Source organism: Copadichromis virginalis, linkage group LG3 (assembly GCF_057382275.1).
Source record: "Copadichromis virginalis isolate Kocher_CV1m ecotype Utaka linkage group LG3, C_Virginalis_male_GT1.1, whole genome shotgun sequence".
NCBI lineage: Eukaryota > Metazoa > Chordata > Actinopteri > Cichliformes > Cichlidae > Copadichromis > Copadichromis virginalis.
In genome coordinates this window covers 32,367,677-32,382,796 of record NC_140620.1, presented here as the reverse complement: position 1 = coordinate 32,382,796, position 15,120 = coordinate 32,367,677, and the positions used below count along the sequence as shown (strand labels likewise).

Below are 15,120 nucleotides of genomic sequence, written 5' to 3'. Positions count from 1 at the left end.
ACATTCTAAAAGAATTCTCAGGAATACAGGGTTAACTTTTGATACTTCTTTTTAAATACTCTCATTTCTACCTTTCCCTAGCCCATCGTTGTAAATAGGAATATCTTTGTAATAACTTACTTGGTTACCTTGTGGTACAAATGTAACACGAGTGTGTGTTACATGAGACTATGCTCTTGCCCTAGTTCCATTTCAGTTAATATCTGTTGAATACAATTTACAGATGTTCAAGAAATAAAACTCTCAAGTCCAATCCACTTCAAGTCCAACTTCAATAGAAGAATCAGAGCCTTCCAGAGACGGTCTCACGTCTCTCATGGTCAGTCATTTTGACCTTTCACTAATGATGTTGAAGTACAGACAGGCAACAATAGCTTCGGCTTTTGTAAGGCATCAGTGGAGAAGAAGATTAACAGAAGAGTGAGCAGGATATTGTTTGTTTTTATAATAATGCGATTAATACATGAATAAAAGAAATTCTTTTGCAAAAGTCATTTACAATGTGCAGGTGTTTCATATATTTTTATTCACAGTGTCAACACTGACTGGTTAGTGGCTACTCAAGTGTGCTTCAAGTCCACCGCATTGTAAGGTGTTAGATTGTGTGGTCTAAGGATCTGGGTTAAGACTCCAGGCTCCTCACACATGTGGGTTGAAATCCTATTGCTGCAATAAGAGTTTAACCAGGGCAGGCAGATGCTATTGTATCCAAAAACATTCAGGCAAGTATTAAACATGTTTTTCTACAACAGCAAGAGCATCACTGAATGTTCTGGGCTTCTATTTTGTGCTGCACTTTTCAAGTTTTACTATCTAGATTTTTGCGATGAGGTCCTTACTCGCATTGGTAGCATGACCGAGCGGTCTAAGGTGCTGGATTAAGGCTCCAGTCTCTTCGGAGGCGTGGGTTCGAATCCCACTGCTGCCATAGTGTTCTAGCGGCAAAGTTTTGTTTCTTCCATGCCTTACCAATAAATTGTAAGGGCTGCAGTGGAAATCAAATCTGTTATAGAATCTCTGTCAAGTCCAAACATGCAGGAAACCCATCAGGAGCAATTCTTCCAAACCACATTAGGCATGTGCTGTAAAGTCATTTACAACTTGCATGTTTTTCATGTCTTTTTGTTCATGGTCTCATCACTGACTAGTTAGTGGACTTTCCCACATGCCACTCAAGTGTGCTTCAAGTCCAGTCCACTCCCTTGTAATGTGCTTTTGAGCAGAACCTGCAACTGCTGGAGAATTGATTAAGGTGCTGCTATGTTGGTCTCACCAAGGCTGCAGAGTGACAAGAGTATCCTTGATTTCATGACAGTGGAGCAGTCCCATATGGTCTAGCGGCTAGAATGCCTGGTTCTAACCCAGCAGCATGAGCACGACAGTGGCGCATTACCAAACCAATCCCATATGGTCTAGCGGTTAGGATTCCTGGTTTTCACCCAGGCGACCCGGGTTCAACTCCCGGTATGGGAACATGTCTTTAATGTGCCCACAAGCCAATGTGTTCTTTGTGTTAATCCCACGATGGATTACATAGGGCAAAGTTGTTGGCTGAAGGCAAACATCAGGTAAGGCTAAGCACATGGCATAACGGTTCAGATCAGGACTGTACAGTCTTCAGTGATGAGGATGTACACAAGCAGGCCTGCAATTATGAGCGGCGAGTCAAGGTGGCTGTTTATGTGAAAATCAAATGAGCTTCTTTGAAACAAGGGTGGGTGCATTAAGGGTACGTCTTTTGCCATCTTACAATGCTGTGATTGCAACCGTTCCTTGACTCTCTGTGAATGGTGATCCTGCCTGTTGATCAGTGCTTATGACAAGTTGCATATGGACAATGATGAAACTGAGCCAAGAGCCCATTGTTAATCAGGGTTGATGAACAGGTTTTAACCAGGACAGGCAGATGTTTTTGTGTCCAAAAAGTATTAAACATGTTTTTCTACAACAGTAAGAGCATCACTGAATGTTCTGAGCTCCTATTTTGTGCTGCTCTTTTTCAAGTTTTACTGTCTAGATTTTTGCGATGAGGTCCTCACTCGCAATGGTAGCATGACCGAGCGGTCTAAGGTGCTGGATTTAGGCTCCAGTCTCTTCGGAGGCGTGGGTTCGAATCCCACTGCTGCCATAGTCTTCAGGTTCTTTTCGTGTTTCTTCCATCCCCTACCAATAAATTGTAAGGGCTGCAGTGGAACTCAAATCTGTTACAGAATGTCTGTCAAGTACAATCAAGCAGGAATCTCATCAAGAGCAATTCTTCCAAACCAGGGTGATGTTAGGTGTTGTGCAAGTTTTCCATTCAATAAAGCCTCCAGACAAGCGGTCAGTGGTAGCTAACATTCTTTAATAATAACAAGAACAGAAGCCAAGCTTGGTGAAGGAATGCATCATTGCGGGGCAGACGATGGGCAGAGTCCCTAACTGAGTCTAGCATGGCCTTCAGTTACATACCTCTTACAGGAACTAAAGGCAGTACACAGCTGTTTTCACACCTTTGGTACCCCCACCCCCAAAGAAAGTTTCACACTCCCTTGCCACCTCTTACAGTGGAGAAGGAGACAAAAGACTCCTCCCCCCACTCTGGGTCCTTTATGTGTGAATGCTTCCCTCAAACATCCTGAGATACCATCTGTTACCAGTATGAGTGTGAGAGACATGCTGAAATCCAGTGGCACCAAGGTATTATACAACCACAAAGGGACCATGAGTATGTTAAGCTATTTTCAGATGTGCGCTGCTATTTAACCCTCCGCACCCCATGACAGCAACGGACAGCCAGGAGTTTTTGTAGGTGAATAACATCAACATTTGACAATAATATTGCTCGGTTATGATAGTGAGGTGAGCTGTTGAGGATATCTGTTGGTAGGTGCTGTTCCTGACAATGTAGCTGCTGTTAGCAGAAACTTCTATAAGCTTTGGAGGTAATGCCACCAGACTTGGTCAATTACCCAGAAAACTCTATTGCAATGTGTGACTATAATAAAACTTGGTGTTGCAATGTGTCATTGAGAATTATTTGGAGGAATTTGGAACATCCTAAAAGGATTCTCAGGAATCTGGAACATTCTAATAGAACTCTCAAAAATCCTAAAATAGCTCTTGTGAATTCGAAACATTCTAAAAGAATTCTCAGGAATACAGGGTTAACTTTTGATACTTCTTTTTAAATACTCTCATTTCTACCTTTCCCTAGCCCATCGTTGTAAATAGGAATATCTTTGTAATAACTTACTTGGTTACCTTGTGGTACAAATGTAACACGAGTGTGTGTTACATGAGACTATGCTCTTGCCCTAGTTCCATTTCAGTTAATATCTGTTGAATACAATTTACAGATGTTCAAGAAATAAAACTCTCAAGTCCAATCCACTTCAAGTCCAACTTCAATAGAAGAATCAGAGCCTTCCAGAGACGGTCTCACGTCTCTCATGGTCAGTCATTTTGACCTTTCACTAATGATGTTGAAGTACAGACAGGCAACAATAGCTTCGGCTTTTGTAAGGCATCAGTGGAGAAGAAGATTAACAGAAGAGTGAGCAGGATATTGTTTGTTTTTATAATAATGCGATTAATACATGAATAAAAGAAATTCTTTTGCAAAAGTCATTTACAATGTGCAGGTGTTTCATATATTTTTATTCACAGTGTCAACACTGACTGGTTAGTGGCTACTCAAGTGTGCTTCAAGTCCACCGCATTGTAAGGTGTTAGATTGTGTGGTCTAAGGATCTGGGTTAAGACTCCAGGCTCCTCACACATGTGGGTTGAAATCCTATTGCTGCAATAAGAGTTTAACCAGGGCAGGCAGATGCTATTGTATCCAAAAACATTCAGGCAAGTATTAAACATGTTTTTCTAAAACAGCAAGAGCATCACTGAATGTTCTGGGCTTCTATTTTGTGCTGCACTTTTCAAGTTTTACTATCTAGATTTTTGCGATGAGGTCCTTACTCGCATTGGTAGCATGACCGAGCGGTCTAAGGTGCTGGATTAAGGCTCCAGTCTCTTCGGAGGCGTGGGTTCGAATCCCACTGCTGCCATAGTGTTCTAGCGGCAAAGTTTTGTTTCTTCCATGCCTTACCAATAAATTGTAAGGGCTGCAGTGGAAATCAAATCTGTTATAGAATGTCTGTCAAGTCCAAACATGCAGGAAACCCATCAGGAGCAATTCTTCCAAACCACATTAGGCACGTGCTGTAAAGTCATTTACAACTTGCATGTTTTTCATGTCTTTTTGTTCATGGTCTCATCACTGACTGGTTAGTGGACTTTCCCACATGCCACTCAAGTGTGCTTCAAGTCCAGTCCACTCCCTTGTAATGTGCTTTTGAGCAGAACCTGCAACTGCTGGAGAATTGATTAAGGTGCTGCTATGTTGGTCTCACCAAGGCTGCAGAGTGACAAGAGTATCCTTGATTTCATGACAGTGGAGCAGTCCCATATGGTCTAGCGGCTAGAATGCCTGGTTCTAACCCAGCAGCACGAGCACGACAGTGGCGCATTACCAAACCAATCCCATATGGTCTAGCGGTTAGGATTCCTGGTTTTCACCCAGCCGACCCGGGTTCAACTCCCGGTATGGGAACATGTCTTTAATGTGCCCACAAGCCAATGTGTTCTTTGTGTTAATCCCACGATGGATTAAATGGGGCAAAGTTGTTGGCTGAAGGCAAACATCAGCTAAGCACATGGCATAACGGTTCAGATCAGGACTGTACAGTCTTCAGTGATGAGGATGTACACAAGCAGGCCTGCAATTATGAGCGGCGAGTCAAGGTGGCTGTTTATGTGAAAATCAAATGAGCTTCTTTGAAACAAGGGTGGGTGCATTAAGGGTACGTCTTTTGCCATCTTACAATGCTGTGATTGCAACCGTTCCTTGACTCTCTGTGAATGGTGATCCTGCCTGTTGATCAGTGCTTATGACAAGTTGCATATGGACAATGATGAAACTGAGCCAAGAGCCCATTGTTAATCAGGGTTGATGAACAGGTTTTAACCAGGACAGGCAGATGTTTTTGTGTCCAAAAAGTATTAAACATGTTTTTCTACAACAGTAAGAGCATCACTGAATGTTCTGAGCTCCTATTTTGTGCTGCACTTTTTCAAGTTTTACTGTCTAGATTTTTGCGATGAGGTCCTCGCTCGCAATGGTAGCATGACCGAGCGGTCTAAGGTGCTGGATTTAGGCTCCAGTCTCTTCGGAGGCGTGGGTTCGAATCCCACTGCTGCCATAGACTTCAGGTTCTTTTCGTGTTTCTTCCATCCCCTACCAATAAATTGTAAGGGCTGCAGTGGAACTCAAATCTGTTACAGAATGTCTGTCAAGTACAATCAAGCAGGAATCTCATCAAGAGCAATTCTTCCAAACCAGGGTGATGTTAGGTGTTGTGCAAGTTTTCCATTCAATAAAGCCTCCAGACAAGCGGTCAGTGGTAGCTAACATTCTTTAATAATAACAAGAACAGAAGCCAAGCTTGGTGAAGGAATGCATCATTGCGGGGCAGACGATGGGCAGAGTCCCTAACTGAGTCTAGCATGGCCTTCAGTTACATACCTCTTACAGGAACTAAAGGCAGTACACAGCTGTTTTCACACCTTTGGTACCCCCACCCCCAAAGAAAGTTTCACACTCCCTTGCCACCTCTTACAGTGGAGAAGGAGACAAAAGACTCCTCCCCCCACTCTGGGTCCTTTATGTGTGAATGCTTCCCTCAAACATCCTGAGATACCATCTGTTACCAGTATGAGTGTGAGAGACATGCTGAAATCCAGTGGCACCAAGGTATTATACAACCACAAAGGGACCATGAGTATGTTAAGCTATTTTCAGATGTGCGCTGCTATTTAACCCTCCGCACCCCATGACAGCAACGGACAGCCAGGAGTTTTTGTAGGTGAATAACATCAACATTTGACAATAATATTGCTCGGTTATGATAGTGAGGTGAGCTGTTGAGGATATCTGTTGGTAGGTGCTGTTCCTGACAATGTAGCTGCTGTTAGCAGAAACTTCTATAAGCTTTGGAGGTAATGCCACCAGACTTGGTCAATTACCCAGAAAACTCTATTGCAATGTGTGACTATAATAAAACTTGGTGTTGCAATGTGTCATTGAGAATTATTTGGAGGAATTTGGAACATCCTAAAAGGATTCTCAGGAATCTGGAACATTCTAATAGAACTCTCAAAAATCCTAAAATAGCTCTTGTGAATTCGAAACATTCTAAAAGAATTCTCAGGAATACAGGGTTAACTTTTGATACTTCTTTTTAAATACTCTCATTTCTACCTTTCCCTAGCCCATCGTTGTAAATAGGAATATCTTTGTAATAACTTACTTGGTTACCTTGTGGTACAAATGTAACACGAGTGTGTGTTACATGAGACTATGCTCTTGCCCTAGTTCCATTTCAGTTAATATCTGTTGAATACAATTTACAGATGTTCAAGAAATAAAACTCTCAAGTCCAATCCACTTCAAGTCCAACTTCAATAGAAGAATCAGAGCCTTCCAGAGACGGTCTCACGTCTCTCATGGTCAGTCATTTTGACCTTTCACTAATGATGTTGAAGTACAGACAGGCAACAATAGCTTCGGCTTTTGTAAGGCATCAGTGGAGAAGAAGATTAACAGAAGAGTGAGCAGGATATTGTTTGTTTTTATAATAATGCGATTAATACATGAATAAAAGAAATTCTTTTGCAAAAGTCATTTACAATGTGCAGGTGTTTCATATATTTTTATTCACAGTGTCAACACTGACTGGTTAGTGGCTACTCAAGTGTGCTTCAAGTCCACCGCATTGTAAGGTGTTAGATTGTGTGGTCTAAGGATCTGGGTTAAGACTCCAGGCTCCTCACACATGTGGGTTGAAATCCTATTGCTGCAATAAGAGTTTAACCAGGGCAGGCAGATGCTATTGTATCCAAAAACATTCAGGCAAGTATTAAACATGTTTTTCTACAACAGCAAGAGCATCACTGAATGTTCTGGGCTTCTATTTTGTGCTGCACTTTTCAAGTTTTACTATCTAGATTTTTGCGATGAGGTCCTTACTCGCATTGGTAGCATGACCGAGCGGTCTAAGGTGCTGGATTAAGGCTCCAGTCTCTTCGGAGGCGTGGGTTCGAATCCCACTGCTGCCATAGTGTTCTAGCGGCAAAGTTTTGTTTCTTCCATGCCTTACCAATAAATTGTAAGGGCTGCAGTGGAAATCAAATCTGTTATAGAATCTCTGTCAAGTCCAAACATGCAGGAAACCCATCAGGAGCAATTCTTCCAAACCACATTAGGCATGTGCTGTAAAGTCATTTACAACTTGCATGTTTTTCATGTCTTTTTGTTCATGGTCTCATCACTGACTAGTTAGTGGACTTTCCCACATGCCACTCAAGTGTGCTTCAAGTCCAGTCCACTCCCTTGTAATGTGCTTTTGAGCAGAACCTGCAACTGCTGGAGAATTGATTAAGGTGCTGCTATGTTGGTCTCACCAAGGCTGCAGAGTGACAAGAGTATCCTTGATTTCATGACAGTGGAGCAGTCCCATATGGTCTAGCGGCTAGAATGCCTGGTTCTAACCCAGCAGCATGAGCACGACAGTGGCGCATTACCAAACCAATCCCATATGGTCTAGCGGTTAGGATTCCTGGTTTTCACCCAGGCGACCCGGGTTCAACTCCCGGTATGGGAACATGTCTTTAATGTGCCCACAAGCCAATGTGTTCTTTGTGTTAATCCCACGATGGATTACATAGGGCAAAGTTGTTGGCTGAAGGCAAACATCAGGTAAGGCTAAGCACATGGCATAACGGTTCAGATCAGGACTGTACAGTCTTCAGTGATGAGGATGTACACAAGCAGGCCTGCAATTATGAGCGGCGAGTCAAGGTGGCTGTTTATGTGAAAATCAAATGAGCTTCTTTGAAACAAGGGTGGGTGCATTAAGGGTACGTCTTTTGCCATCTTACAATGCTGTGATTGCAACCGTTCCTTGACTCTCTGTGAATGGTGATCCTGCCTGTTGATCAGTGCTTATGACAAGTTGCATATGGACAATGATGAAACTGAGCCAAGAGCCCATTGTTAATCAGGGTTGATGAACAGGTTTTAACCAGGACAGGCAGATGTTTTTGTGTCCAAAAAGTATTAAACATGTTTTTCTACAACAGTAAGAGCATCACTGAATGTTCTGAGCTCCTATTTTGTGCTGCTCTTTTTCAAGTTTTACTGTCTAGATTTTTGCGATGAGGTCCTCACTCGCAATGGTAGCATGACCGAGCGGTCTAAGGTGCTGGATTTAGGCTCCAGTCTCTTCGGAGGCGTGGGTTCGAATCCCACTGCTGCCATAGTCTTCAGGTTCTTTTCGTGTTTCTTCCATCCCCTACCAATAAATTGTAAGGGCTGCAGTGGAACTCAAATCTGTTACAGAATGTCTGTCAAGTACAATCAAGCAGGAATCTCATCAAGAGCAATTCTTCCAAACCAGGGTGATGTTAGGTGTTGTGCAAGTTTTCCATTCAATAAAGCCTCCAGACAAGCGGTCAGTGGTAGCTAACATTCTTTAATAATAACAAGAACAGAAGCCAAGCTTGGTGAAGGAATGCATCATTGCGGGGCAGACGATGGGCAGAGTCCCTAACTGAGTCTAGCATGGCCTTCAGTTACATACCTCTTACAGGAACTAAAGGCAGTACACAGCTGTTTTCACACCTTTGGTACCCCCACCCCCAAAGAAAGTTTCACACTCCCTTGCCACCTCTTACAGTGGAGAAGGAGACAAAAGACTCCTCCCCCCACTCTGGGTCCTTTATGTGTGAATGCTTCCCTCAAACATCCTGAGATACCATCTGTTACCAGTATGAGTGTGAGAGACATGCTGAAATCCAGTGGCACCAAGGTATTATACAACCACAAAGGGACCATGAGTATGTTAAGCTATTTTCAGATGTGCGCTGCTATTTAACCCTCCGCACCCCATGACAGCAATGGACAGCCAGGAGTTTTTGTAGGTGAATAACATCAACATTTGACAATAATATTGCTCGGTTATGATAGTGAGGTGAGCTGTTGAGGATATCTGTTGGTAGGTGCTGTTCCTGACAATGTAGCTGCTGTTAGCAGAAACTTCTATAAGCTTTGGAGGTAATGCCACCAGACTTGGTCAATTACCCAGAAAACTCTATTGCAATGTGTGACTATAATAAAACTTGGTGTTGCAATGTGTCATTGAGAATTATTTGGAGGAATTTGGAACATCCTAAAAGGATTCTCAGGAATCTGGAACATTCTAATAGAACTCTCAAAAATCCTAAAATAGCTCTTGTGAATTCGAAACATTCTAAAAGAATTCTCAGGAATACAGGGTTAACTTTTGATACTTCTTTTTAAATACTCTCATTTCTACCTTTCCCTAGCCCATCGTTGTAAATAGGAATATCTTTGTAATAACTTACTTGGTTACCTTGTGGTACAAATGTAACACGAGTGTGTGTTACATGAGACTATGCTCTTGCCCTAGTTCCATTTCAGTTAATATCTGTTGAATACAATTTACAGATGTTCAAGAAATAAAACTCTCAAGTCCAATCCACTTCAAGTCCAACTTCAATAGAAGAATCAGAGCCTTCCAGAGACGGTCTCACGTCTCTCATGGTCAGTCATTTTGACCTTTCACTAATGATGTTGAAGTACAGACAGGCAACAATAGCTTCGGCTTTTGTAAGGCATCAGTGGAGAAGAAGATTAACAGAAGAGTGAGCAGGATATTGTTTGTTTTTATAATAATGCGATTAATACATGAATAAAAGAAATTATTTTGCAAAAGTCATTTACAATGTGCAGGTGTTTCATATATTTTTATTCACAGTGTCAACACTGACTGGTTAGTGGCTACTCAAGTGTGCTTCAAGTCCACCGCATTGTAAGGTGTTAGATTGTGTGGTCTAAGGATCTGGGTTAAGACTCCAGGCTCCTCACACATGTGGGTTGAAATCCTATTGCTGCAATAAGAGTTTAACCAGGGCAGGCAGATGCTATTGTATCCAAAAACATTCAGGCAAGTATTAAACATGTTTTTCTAAAACAGCAAGAGCATCACTGAATGTTCTGGGCTTCTATTTTGTGCTGCACTTTTCAAGTTTTACTATCTAGATTTTTGCGATGAGGTCCTTACTCGCATTGGTAGCATGACCGAGCGGTCTAAGGTGCTGGATTAAGGCTCCAGTCTCTTCGGAGGCGTGGGTTCGAATCCCACTGCTGCCATAGTGTTCTAGCGGCAAAGTTTTGTTTCTTCCATGCCTTACCAATAAATTGTAAGGGCTGCAGTGGAAATCAAATCTGTTATAGAATGTCTGTCAAGTCCAAACATGCAGGAAACCCATCAGGAGCAATTCTTCCAAACCACATTAGGCACGTGCTGTAAAGTCATTTACAACTTGCATGTTTTTCATGTCTTTTTGTTCATGGTCTCATCACTGACTGGTTAGTGGACTTTCCCACATGCCACTCAAGTGTGCTTCAAGTCCAGTCCACTCCCTTGTAATGTGCTTTTGAGCAGAACCTGCAACTGCTGGAGAATTGATTAAGGTGCTGCTATGTTGGTCTCACCAAGGCTGCAGAGTGACAAGAGTATCCTTGATTTCATGACAGTGGAGCAGTCCCATATGGTCTAGCGGCTAGAATGCCTGGTTCTAACCCAGCAGCACGAGCACGACAGTGGCGCATTACCAAACCAGTCCCATATGGTCTAGCGGTTAGGATTCCTGGTTTTCACCCAGGCGACCCGGGTTCAACTCCCGGTATGGGAACATGTCTTTAATGTGCCCACAAGCCAATGTGTTCTTTGTGTTAATCCCACGATGGATTAAATGGGGCAAAGTTGTTGGCTGAAGGCAAACATCAGCTAAGCACATGGCATAACGGTTCAGATCGGGACTGTACAGTCTTCAGTGATGAGGATGTACAAAAGCAGGCCTGCAATTATGAGCGGCGAGTCAAGGTGGCTGTTTATGTGAAAATCAAATGAGCTTCTTTGAAACAAGGGTGGGTGCATTAAGGGTACGTCTTTTGCCATCTTACAATGCTGTGATTGCAACCGTTCCTTGACTCTCTGTGAATGGTGATCCTGCCTGTTGATCAGTGCTTATGACAAGTTGCATATGGACAATGATGAAACTGAGCCAAGAGCCCATTGTTAATCAGGGTTGATGAACAGGTTTTAACCAGGACAGGCAGATGTTTTTGTGTCCAAAAAGTATTAAACATGTTTTTCTACAACAGTAAGAGCATCACTGAATGTTCTGAGCTCCTATTTTGTGCTGCACTTTTTCAAGTTTTACTGTCTAGATTTTTGCGATGAGGTCCTCACTCGCAATGGTAGCATGACCGAGCGGTCTAAGGTGCTGGATTTAGGCTCCAGTCTCTTCGGAGGCGTGGGTTCGAATCCCACTGCTGCCATAGTCTTCAGGTTCTTTTCGTGTTTCTTCCATCCCCTACCAATAAATTGTAAGGGCTGCAGTGGAACTCAAATCTGTTACAGAATGTCTGTCAAGTACAATCAAGCAGGAATCTCATCAAGAGCAATTCTTCCAAACCAGGGTGATGTTAGGTGTTGTGCAAGTTTTCCATTCAATAAAGCCTCCAGACAAGCGGTCAGTGGTAGCTAACATTCTTTAATAATAACAAGAACAGAAGCCAAGCTTGGTGAAGGAATGCATCATTGTGGGGCAGACGATGGGCAGAGTCCCTAACTGAGTCTAGCATGGCCTTCAGTTACATACCTCTTACAGGAACTAAAGGCAGTACACAGCTGTTTTCACACCTTTGGTACCCCCACCCCCAAAGAAAGTTTCACACTCCCTTGCCACCTCTTACAGTGGAGAAGGAGACAAAAGACTCCTCCCCCCACTCTGGGTCCTTTATGTGTGAATGCTTCCCTCAAACATCCTGAGATACCATCTGTTACCAGTATGAGTGTGAGAGACATGCTGAAATCCAGTGGCACCAAGGTATTATACAACCACAAAGGGACCATGAGTATGTTAAGCTATTTTCAGATGTGCGCTGCTATTTAACCCTCCGCACCCCATGACAGCAACGGACAGCCAGGAGTTTTTGTAGGTGAATAACATCAACATTTGACAATAATATTGCTCGGTTATGATAGTGAGGTGAGCTGTTGAGGATATCTGTTGGTAGGTGCTGTTCCTGACAATGTAGCTGCTGTTAGCAGAAACTTCTATAAGCTTTGGAGGTAATGCCACCAGACTTGGTCAATTACCCAGAAAACTCTATTGCAATGTGTGACTATAATAAAACTTGGTGTTGCAATGTGTCATTGAGAATTATTTGGAGGAATTTGGAACATCCTAAAAGGATTCTCAGGAATCTGGAACATTCTAATAGAACTCTCAAAAATCCTAAAATAGCTCTTGTGAATTCGAAACATTCTAAAAGAATTCTCAGGAATACAGGGTTAACTTTTGATACTTCTTTTTAAATACTCTCATTTCTACCTTTCCCTAGCCCATCGTTGTAAATAGGAATATCTTTGTAATAACTTACTTGGTTACCTTGTGGTACAAATGTAACACGAGTGTGTGTTACATGAGACTATGCTCTTGCCCTAGTTCCATTTCAGTTAATATCTGTTGAATACAATTTACAGATGTTCAAGAAATAAAACTCTCAAGTCCAATCCACTTCAAGTCCAACTTCAATAGAAGAATCAGAGCCTTCCAGAGACGTTCTCACGTCTCTCATGGTCAGTCATTTTGACCTTTCACTAATGATGTTGAAGTACAGACAGGCAACAATAGCTTCGGCTTTTGTAAGGCATCAGTGGAGAAGAAGATTAACAGAAGAGTGAGCAGGATATTGTTTGTTTTTATAATAATGCGATTAATACATGAATAAAAGAAATTCTTTTGCAAAAGTCATTTACAATGTGCAGGTGTTTCATATATTTTTATTCACAGTGTCAACACTGACTGGTTAGTGGCTACTCAAGTGTGCTTCAAGTCCACCGCATTGTAAGGTGTTAGATTGTGTGGTCTAAGGATCTGGGTTAAGACTCCAGGCTCCTCACACATGTGGGTTGAAATCCTATTGCTGCAATAAGAGTTTAACCAGGGCAGGCAGATGCTATTGTATCCAAAAACATTCAGGCAAGTATTAAACATGTTTTTCTAAAACAGCAAGAGCATCACTGAATGTTCTGGGCTTCTATTTTGTGCTGCACTTTTCAAGTTTTACTATCTAGATTTTTGCGATGAGGTCCTTACTCGCATTGGTAGCATGACCGAGCGGTCTAAGGTGCTGGATTAAGGCTCCAGTCTCTTCGGAGGCGTGGGTTCGAATCCCACTGCTGCCATAGTGTTCTAGCGGCAAAGTTTTGTTTCTTCCATGCCTTACCAATAAATTGTAAGGGCTGCAGTGGAAATCAAATCTGTTATAGAATCTCTGTCAAGTCCAAACATGCAGGAAACCCATCAGGAGCAATTCTTCCAAACCACATTAGGCACGTGCTGTAAAGTCATTTACAACTTGCATGTTTTTCATGTCTTTTTGTTCATGGTCTCATCACTGACTGGTTAGTGGACTTTCCCACATGCCACTCAAGTGTGCTTCAAGTCCAGTCCACTCCCTTGTAATGTGCTTTTGAGCAGAACCTGCAACTGCTGGAGAATTGATTAAGGTGCTGCTATGTTGGTCTCACCAAGGCTGCAGAGTGACAAGAGTATCCTTGATTTCATGACAGTGGAGCAGTCCCATATGGTCTAGCGGCTAGAATGCCTGGTTCTAACCCAGCAGCACGAGCACGACAGTGGCGCATTACCAAACCAATCCCATATGGTCTAGCGGTTAGGATTCCTGGTTTTCACCCAGGCGACCCGGGTTCAACTCCCGGTATGGGAACATGTCTTTAATGTGCCCACAAGCCAATGTGTTCTTTGTGTTAATCCCACGATGGATTAAATGGGGCAAAGTTGTTGGCTGAAGGCAAACATCAGCTAAGCACATGGCATAACGGTTCAGATCAGGACTGTACAGTCTTCAGTGATGAGGATGTACACAAGCAGGCCTGCAATTATGAGCGGCGAGTCAAGGTGGCTGTTTATGTGAAAATCAAATGAGCTTCTTTGAAACAAGGGTGGGTGCATTAAGGGTACGTCTTTTGCCATCTTACAATGCTGTGATTGCAACCGTTCCTTGACTCTCTGTGAATGGTGATCCTGCCTGTTGATCAGTGCTTATGACAAGTTGCATATGGACAATGATGAAACTGAGCCAAGAGCCCATTGTTAATCAGGGTTGATGAACAGGTTTTAACCAGGACAGGCAGATGTTTTTGTGTCCAAAAAGTATTAAACATGTTTTTCTACAACAGTAAGAGCATCACTGAATGTTCTGAGCTCCTATTTTGTGCTGCACTTTTTCAAGTTTTACTGTCTAGATTTTTGCGATGAGGTCCTCACTCGCAATGGTAGCATGACCGAGCGGTCTAAGGTGCTGGATTTAGGCTCCAGTCTCTTCGGAGGCGTGGGTTCGAATCCCACTGCTGCCATAGTCTTCAGGTTCTTTTCGTGTTTCTTCCATCCCCTACCAATAAATTGTAAGGGCTGCAGTGGAACTCAAATCTGTTACAGAATGTCTGTCAAGTACAATCAAGCAGGAATCTCATCAAGAGCAATTCTTCCAAACCAGGGTGATGTTAGGTGTTGTGCAAGTTTTCCATTCAATAAAGCCTCCAGACAAGCGGTCAGTGGTAGCTAACATTCTTTAATAACAACAAGAACAGAATCCAAGCTTGGTGAAGGAATGCATCATTGCGGGGCAGACGATGGGCAGAGTCCCTAACTGAGTCTAGCATGGCCTTCAGTTACATACCTCTTACAGGAACTAAAGGCAGTACACAGCTGTTTTCACACCTTTGGTACCCCCACCCCCAAAGAAAGTTTCACACTCCCTTGCCACCTCTTACAGTGGAGAAGGAGACAAAAGACTCCTCCCCCCACTCTGGGTCCTTTGTGTGTGAATGCTTCCCTCAAACATCCTGAGATACCATCTGTTACCAGTATGAGTGTGAGAGACATGCTGAAATCCAGTGGCACCAA

At 42.8% G+C, this 15,120-nt stretch overlaps 15 non-coding genes across 15 annotated transcripts; all 15 read left to right on the top strand.

Moving 5' to 3' along the window:
• The first annotated feature begins 846 nt into the window (after positions 1 to 846).
• Positions 847 to 928, top strand: trnal-aag (transfer RNA leucine (anticodon AAG)). The gene has a single exon. It is a non-coding gene; the product is annotated as a tRNA-Leu (tRNA).
• A 473-nt stretch (positions 929 to 1,401) lies between these two features.
• trnae-uuc (transfer RNA glutamic acid (anticodon UUC)) lies at positions 1,402 to 1,473 on the top strand. The gene has a single exon. It is a non-coding gene; the product is annotated as a tRNA-Glu (tRNA).
• A 573-nt stretch (positions 1,474 to 2,046) lies between these two features.
• trnal-uag (transfer RNA leucine (anticodon UAG)) lies at positions 2,047 to 2,128 on the top strand. The gene has a single exon. It is a non-coding gene; the product is annotated as a tRNA-Leu (tRNA).
• Positions 2,129 to 3,961: 1,833 nt separating this feature from the next.
• Positions 3,962 to 4,043, top strand: trnal-aag (transfer RNA leucine (anticodon AAG)). Its single transcript has one exon. It is a non-coding gene; the product is annotated as a tRNA-Leu (tRNA).
• A 473-nt stretch (positions 4,044 to 4,516) lies between these two features.
• Positions 4,517 to 4,588, top strand: trnae-uuc (transfer RNA glutamic acid (anticodon UUC)). The gene has a single exon. It is a non-coding gene; the product is annotated as a tRNA-Glu (tRNA).
• A 567-nt stretch (positions 4,589 to 5,155) lies between these two features.
• Positions 5,156 to 5,237, top strand: trnal-uag (transfer RNA leucine (anticodon UAG)). Its single transcript has one exon. It is a non-coding gene; the product is annotated as a tRNA-Leu (tRNA).
• A 1,833-nt stretch (positions 5,238 to 7,070) lies between these two features.
• Positions 7,071 to 7,152, top strand: trnal-aag (transfer RNA leucine (anticodon AAG)). Its single transcript has one exon. It is a non-coding gene; the product is annotated as a tRNA-Leu (tRNA).
• Positions 7,153 to 7,625: 473 nt separating this feature from the next.
• On the top strand, positions 7,626 to 7,697 carry trnae-uuc (transfer RNA glutamic acid (anticodon UUC)). Its single transcript has one exon. It is a non-coding gene; the product is annotated as a tRNA-Glu (tRNA).
• A 573-nt stretch (positions 7,698 to 8,270) lies between these two features.
• Positions 8,271 to 8,352, top strand: trnal-uag (transfer RNA leucine (anticodon UAG)). The gene has a single exon. It is a non-coding gene; the product is annotated as a tRNA-Leu (tRNA).
• Positions 8,353 to 10,185: 1,833 nt separating this feature from the next.
• Positions 10,186 to 10,267, top strand: trnal-aag (transfer RNA leucine (anticodon AAG)). The gene has a single exon. It is a non-coding gene; the product is annotated as a tRNA-Leu (tRNA).
• A 473-nt stretch (positions 10,268 to 10,740) lies between these two features.
• trnae-uuc (transfer RNA glutamic acid (anticodon UUC)) lies at positions 10,741 to 10,812 on the top strand. Its single transcript has one exon. It is a non-coding gene; the product is annotated as a tRNA-Glu (tRNA).
• Positions 10,813 to 11,379: 567 nt separating this feature from the next.
• trnal-uag (transfer RNA leucine (anticodon UAG)) lies at positions 11,380 to 11,461 on the top strand. Its single transcript has one exon. It is a non-coding gene; the product is annotated as a tRNA-Leu (tRNA).
• A 1,833-nt stretch (positions 11,462 to 13,294) lies between these two features.
• trnal-aag (transfer RNA leucine (anticodon AAG)) lies at positions 13,295 to 13,376 on the top strand. The gene has a single exon. It is a non-coding gene; the product is annotated as a tRNA-Leu (tRNA).
• A 473-nt stretch (positions 13,377 to 13,849) lies between these two features.
• Positions 13,850 to 13,921, top strand: trnae-uuc (transfer RNA glutamic acid (anticodon UUC)). The gene has a single exon. It is a non-coding gene; the product is annotated as a tRNA-Glu (tRNA).
• Positions 13,922 to 14,488: 567 nt separating this feature from the next.
• On the top strand, positions 14,489 to 14,570 carry trnal-uag (transfer RNA leucine (anticodon UAG)). Its single transcript has one exon. It is a non-coding gene; the product is annotated as a tRNA-Leu (tRNA).
• Positions 14,571 to 15,120: the final 550 nt, after the last annotated feature.